Below are 7,481 nucleotides of genomic sequence, written 5' to 3' on the forward strand. Positions count from 1 at the left end.
ACGCCACTGTGTACTCGTCACCAGTTCCTCCCTCTCACCCTAATCCTCTCGAAGCTTCCAGCTCGTGTCATGCCCTGTCGATAACTTTCTCGCCTGGAGAACAACCCGGTGAATATTCGCAGACCTGTCATCCCAGGGTTCCGAGGGAATTCCCGTGGAAAGCGTCAGCCATAGTTTACCTCCGTTCACGTCCATCCTCGTAATTCGCCCGACTGTCCCCACACTTTTCCCCCCCGTCCGAAACTTCGCAAGGAAGTTCTCCATGCTCTTTCCAATGGTCAACTTCTTCCCTGAGAATTCGCTTAATCATCCGGCGATCCCCTTTTTAAACCGCCGCGAGCTCCACCTACCCGGAGGCGCAGGTACCTCGAGTTGGAAGTCACATTGGGCCTCGAAGGCTGAGGATTCGAGATGGGAAACAGAGTGCAGCGAACGAACGGCGATATTGTAGGACTATTTGTAGGATCTAGGCCCACCATTTGTAGGATTATTCCTCGACAATCTCTTCGCAGACAAAGATCTGCCGCTTCGATAAGCAATGACACGTTCTGATTGCAAAAGTAGATTTATTTGAGGTTAAACATGGCGTCTTCTTTACAATTTTGATTATAATTTTGATTACAACTCTTTAGAACTTTATTATGATCACTCTACGCACTTTATGTATTTATATTCTCACTATGATTCACTAAACTTTCCATAATCTGACTCTTTACCTACTCTTTATGTAGTGCTTCGTCCCTTGCTCCCTTATTTAAACCTAACATTCTCTCTTCTTTCATATGCAGTCTTTCTTCCTGAGCCAGGTAACTGAAACGCTCGAACGTATTCCTAAACTTCGGCTCGATTCGTTAGATTCCTCTAGGTTCCCCTAGATTTCCCTCGGTTCCCATAAATTCCCCTAGATTTTTCCCTAGATTGCCTGGAGCGCCGATGAGATTTGAAATCGCCGCGCGTTCGCGGGGATCCGACGAAAGGAGAGGCGTTGCTGGGACCGTCGATGACCGTTCGCAGTCATTGGCGTCCTGCTCGTGTCACGTAAATCGTCTTCCTGGAACGAAGGCCACGAGAAAGTTCGTGCCGCTGGTTCAGTGCCACGGTCACGCTACGTGCGTGGCATTGCCACCGACGAAAGTAAACTAAATCCAAAGGATTACGCAACCCCGTTTTAAAAGTCTCCCGATGTGCTTCTCTGACCGCCTTCTTCCTCGTTTCTTAGAATAGGGACCTGAAAGGCAAGGATAAGGTCGAGGGCCCTAGACGACAGGCAGTAGTGGCAGACGTTTCAACATAAGGGAATTTAGGAAGGTACTCAATAGCGTGCACAGAGTCTTCTCTTTTTATTTATGCTAAAGAGAGAGTGAGTAACATATTAGTTTAGGATTATCAGATTTTTCATGTGAGGTTATGTTTATTACAAAAGGTATCCTAAAATTCGTGCAAGATTCATATTTTTGCAAAAAATATATTTTAATACTCCGTAAAAAAAATATATTCTTCTATTTATTTATTTATATTTTGTTAGACTTCTTTTACTACAATGAAGCATAATATACTATAATATAATCATTTGCATTCGAACTATAGTCCGAAATTTGAATAAATTAAAATTATCGTGATCGATCAAAGGTTATAGGTTATACTAGAAATTTTAATTGCAATGCTTAACATACGAGTATTAAATCTATTCTTAAATTCATTTTAAGTAATTCTATATTTTAAAGTTCAAAAAATTTAGTCGCCAAAAAATATTCGAATTCTTTCGTACGAATGGTTGGTTAGCCAAAGGGTACTCCTAACGTAGTCATTGGTTTTGAATAATTGCCGGCTACTTCCGAGTGTAATATAAGCACGACAGAGCCGTGTGTCGAGTTAACGTGCTTTATTAATATTCATGCAACCAGATACTCGTTTCTTGTCTTCGTATGGCGTTCACCTTTTCGATACGTTTCCGGATTTTTTGCGCGCGCATGCAGCAGCCGTATGTGCTTCGATAATCCAATTTCCCTCTGGCGGAAAGTGGCGGAACTACGTTAAAACGCACAAGACGTCGTAGAGTCCGGACCAGTCGCGTATTGTTCCACGGCGGATCGTCTTCCCGTGAAAGCAACGTTTCGCTGGTCACCGTGGAAACGAACGCCTGAAAGTGATCAACGCCACTCGCTTTTAATCGAATCGGCCTGAAATTACTAGCTGCCGCTGTGCCTAAAAATAATCTCCGCGAGACTAATTTGTTCCACTCGTACAAATTTAACTTTCTATCCGCATTCGAGTGATTATCGCATCATTTCCTTGTCCCGAAGCCTCATACTACCAGTTTTTGACACTTATGGAGTTTCACGCCTTTACGTAACTCCAGGCTCTGATTTTTATTCAGTCGTGATTACGGGGTAATTGCGTTAAGCTTCATGCTTGGTTAGGATCAGTGACAATTTTCAAACCTTCTATACAGGGTGTTCAATTTTAATCGACAAATGGAAATTATTTATTAACCTCTAATTTCTGTAAAAACATATTTCCAACAGAAATTAAATTGCCCGAGGATTATAATTACCATTTTTGTAATTTCGCTTTTTCGTTATTATAAGCAGAAAAGATATTTAGTTGCAAATATTGTAACGGTATTAGCAAATTTATCCGTATTTTCCAAATTGGTATTCGAAATTGTTTCGAATAATACAGGACAATTAGGCAAAATTTTGTAATTTATTTTTTAATTTATTATAATTGCTATTGCACTGTAATTACAATTGATTATAAAAATTAAAGATTGGGAAGTAGATAATACACCAAGAAAGAGGAAAAGGAACAAAATTATAAACATTAGTACTTTCGTAAAACGTTGAAATCGTTTAACCCGGTTAGCGCCAATGAGGGGCGCCCAGAGTGCGACGTGTACCACGGTTAGGTACGTACCTGGCGCAGATACGAAGAGAGGAGTCGGGGTAGAACGCGCGGATATTAACGCAAGGAAATATTCTGTGCACTGGCAAAAAGTGACGCGGTATTCCATTATCCTCGTCGGCACGATGCAAAACCGGTCGAAATGATTGGATTTTTATCTTCCATCTTGCTCGTTGCCCCGTTCCCTATCTCCGTTCGTGGCGCGTATCGCGCGCGAGTTACCGCGTTTCTTCGTTTCTTTCTGGCGCGCAGGGAGCAACGAGGCTCGTCGCCGCGATCGCGAGAGCGAGAGAGATAGAGCGAGAGAAGGACGAAAGATGCGCGCGCACACGAGCGCGAATCGCGCGTGGAGACGCATGTGCGTACGCGAATGTGTGCGCTGTTACCGTGTGACTCATCCAGGTACATTGCACCCGGTACGTGTCCGGTACAAGCTCGAGTCGGTACGCTCGACGAGCAACCGCGTCCAATATTTTCCGATTTTTCGAGCCAGTCATTGTGATTTTGATTCGTCCGTTCCTACGATGATTCAGTAACTTCGTGCTAGTCTTGGAAGTGAATTTATCCGGTAGAGGGGGTGTTTCACGATGAAGAAACTGGCGGCGCTGCCGTCCGAGAAACAATTTAGCCGAATTATAAGAGCTCATCGGATACGCGATCTTAATTGTTTTATACCGAACAGTTGGCTCCCCGGGGTCCGCGAGTTGGCTCCTGATTAACGACGATTACTATCATCGACCAGCCGAGGGAAATGCTCTTGAGGCGGTTCGTACGCGGATACGATCGTAACCGATGTCTCGCGAGCAACATGTAGTTTGACCGGCTACGGATATAAGGCGTAACGTGTCGTTACGTTAACACGAAAGCGGTACACCCCGACGGACATTCGTTGAACGAACATTTAACCCAATCGCTTCCTACCGGCCTTGCCATTTCCTTCGAACATGTGCGTGCGACCAAAGAAAACGAAGGCATCGAGAGTGGTTGGCTCAACTCTGAACGGCACGTTGGGAATCGCGTGTGAATTATTAAAAGTCGCCGAGGCGTGTGGTAAATACTCCTCGATCTGTCTTTCTCGCTCTTCCTTTGACTTCCAGAGCTCCTTAACAGTGTTTCTCCTTCGTACGATCAGTCGGACTCTCTCGCTCGTTCCCTTTCGTCTTCCGTGCTGTGCGTCTCCGTTTTTGTCTTTCTCCATCGCGCCATTACCAGCTCGTGTCTCCCTCTACATCGTTTCTTCCTTCTCCAACTTCTTCGTACAAATCCTCGTTCTCCGTTGCACCTCAAGAGCAATGAACTCTCGGTAGGGTATATCATCAGCGAAGTGATGCTACCAGTGCGCGCGTGCGCCGCTGTATTCCTGCGCGCGCACGCGAGTTCGCGCATGTGTAGCACGGGTGTAGCAGCACACAACACGATCGAGTCGCGCGTTTCCATCGCACCTTTCCTCTTCCTTTCTTTTTCGCTGTATATACGCGTTGAATAAAATGAAATCACGGCATATGGGATATGCGGTGCGTCCAAAGATTGGTGCATGCGCAGCAACGGCCCAGAGATAGCCACGTGCAGAATACATACGACGATCCTAACCGTGATACATCTCCAACCGCCTTCTTTCTCTCTCTCTCTCTCTCTCTGCGTTGTAAAACGATTGACCTTCCGGGTATATTTTAACGAGATAGCACGCGCTGTAATAATAGATGGACAGAGGGTTTCGCGGATCGTAATTGAAAAGGGAATTTTATTCGTTGCTTCGATATTACGCCGCGCAGCAATCTAGTCGCGAGCGACTCGCTCGCGAGTCGTCAGCCCGGAAACCGACAATCTATTTGCTATTCGTTGGTTTGTCTAACGCTGCGTTGCACTCAATCTTCTCGATGGTGCACAAAGGGAATTCTGAAATATTGTTTTCCGAGCGAAATTGTGTATACTCTTAGGATTCTTAGCGTTTAAGGTATTATAACTGGACAATGCGTTATGGAAATTGGGTTACGTAAATTTCACGTAATTGCTTTCTCAGCTCGGCGGAGGAAAAATATTACGTAATTTCAAGGGTGACCGAAAATTAATTTGAAATCTAGTTTTACTTGTTTTTGTCTTGGTCGATAATTAAATGATATGTTAATAGACGATCTGTAAAAAGAGTAGTTAGGAATAATCTTTTTTTTTAGGTTAAAGACTTGGCTAATGGCGATACTAATGGCGGTATAAGTAGGAGAGGCCCTTTTAGGAAGAGAAGGGGAATCGAGGTGGCGGTGGTAGTGTAACGCCACTGAACTGGCTACTATATAGTAACGAATGGTCATGCAACAATAAAATTAAGGAAAATTGATTAAGATCGGTTGTTTCAAGTGTATCTGATCAAGCTTGTACATTCTGACTTCCTGGTGTAAGAACAATTTAATGATTAATGCGAATTCTTTGCTTTCCAAAATTTATATTTAGAAAGTTTAATTTGTCTTTACAAATCAAATTTCGTATCGTAATATTACTCAATAAAATGGCTTGCATTAAATATTTTATCTCTATAATCAACGAGATAAATAAATAAGTTGTAAATAAGAAATTTGTAATTTGAGTTTTTCGAACGCGTAGAAAAATTCGCGCCATTTTCCGCCATGTTGGAATCGTAATATTTTACGCGACAGAATCGTCTGTTTGCGCAGACTGTTACATACCCTCATGAGCATAGCGATTCTTCCCGCAATGGGGTCGTTATTCACGAGATAAAAGGCACGGCCGTGGTTACCGCGAAGCGATTTCGTTGCATCAACGAAACTCGTTCGGTGCACAAATAAGCGCGCCGTAATCGCACGTGCATTTCAAGCACTGTGTATGTTACATCACACATATTACGTGTCGTGTACCGTCACATGTATGCATCGCCCGTCCGTCGACGCGTTAAACGCACACGAAGAGTGATTATTTCCTTTCTTGCTGACCCGCTGTAGTCCTGCCTGTTATACACTTGTTTTTTGCACGTACTTGCGCACACTGTCGCGTGCGAAACACACGTACGAACATACAGGTGCGCACGTACGTATTCGAGTAAACCTCGAGTACATATTTCCCTATACGCGCATCGAGGTACACACAAGTATGCATTGAACGAATATACGAGGAACGAGAAAGATAAATGTACGTGCATAGGTCCAACGTGAGCGAATGCTAATAATATTCACTTCCTGTAACTCAGTTATATTAAATCACTGCAACCGCCTCTCCTGCTTTTCTGCGTTATTACCGTTTTCCTCCATGCATTACCATTACCTCCTACTGGTAGTGCGCGTGCGCATGTGCGCGCGCAGCACCGCTGCCGTGCACGTTCAGCCGACTGTCGAGCGAAAAGGTAAAAGAAACCACGTTTCCTCTACGCATCCTTTTCTTCCTCGCCTGACTATAGCACGCGAACACCGCTCGTACTTTTCGTTATTCGGTCTATCGTCGATCGGACAATGTTCTCTTAGCAAGCTTTATTACCATCGCGTTTCGCTCTACATACGTTTGATTTGGAATGCTCTACATAAGTAGCCAAGTTACGAAAATAGTGCTTGTTGTTTTGGTATGTCAAGAAGGCTTGAAAGAACTAACATAACCTCCCCGAGCAGCACGGTAATCTTGGTTTTCTCATTTGTAAAAAAGAACTCGTTTGTACTTCGTGTAATCTTCGTATTTATGCAAATTTTCTTTCCAAGTACCGCCTAAGATGTTATACACACGTTTATCAGTAGTCTTGAACGCAAGATTAAGCAAAAGCAACTACCGCAAGAACGCGAGCGGTCAATCTCGAAACTCGTATCTCTTTCCCGAAACGAGCAAACGGAATCAGATTTTTTTCATCTGGTCGCCCACTCCATTAGCGTTTCCGGACGATCCGGTTTCGCATACCGGTCCATTGGAGACGCTCAACTTTATTCGTCGTTCCCGTGTGAATTCGATAACGTCCGGCTCTTATTCTTTCGCCGGCAACCTCGCCCCTCTTTTCCGCATACGTGAACTCCTTGCACGGCCGTCGCCTGCTAGTGTGTGCACGTACACGTCTCTAGCGGTATGGACGCAGGCCTTGACCATGAATACGAGTTGGTGGATTGCATAACTATAGTTATGTGCGGTGGCACGACGGTGGCTCTCCCTGCGACTGTAAAACGTGTCCGTGCACGCACACTCTGTCTCTGCAATGCATGAGCGCGTATGCGTGCTGCGCATGTGCGCGCGCACACGTGGGTCGATCAGTAGCGAATGTCATGTGTATATACTCGCGAAACGATCCGTGTTCTCTGTGCGGGAACTTGCACGGGGTACGATTTATCATCAGATTTCAAGATTTACCGATAAATTTAATTTATATGTCAAAATTGATAATATCTTTCACTCTACGAAGCATCGAATATTTAAAAGATTTCTCGGACATTTCGCTGTTAGTAACTAAATGCTTGTATCCGATACTACATATTTCTCCAATTTATAGAATACTCACAATCAGAAATACTATACCATATGAGTATTTTGACCCGGTTTTCAATAAAACCAAATATGTAATGTATATTATTCATAAGCAATTATATCAACTGCTGAAC

This window comes from Eufriesea mexicana, unplaced genomic scaffold, assembly GCF_001483705.2.
Source record: "Eufriesea mexicana isolate 0111107269 unplaced genomic scaffold, ASM148370v2 scaffold2021, whole genome shotgun sequence".
Lineage (NCBI taxonomy): Eukaryota > Metazoa > Arthropoda > Insecta > Hymenoptera > Apidae > Eufriesea > Eufriesea mexicana.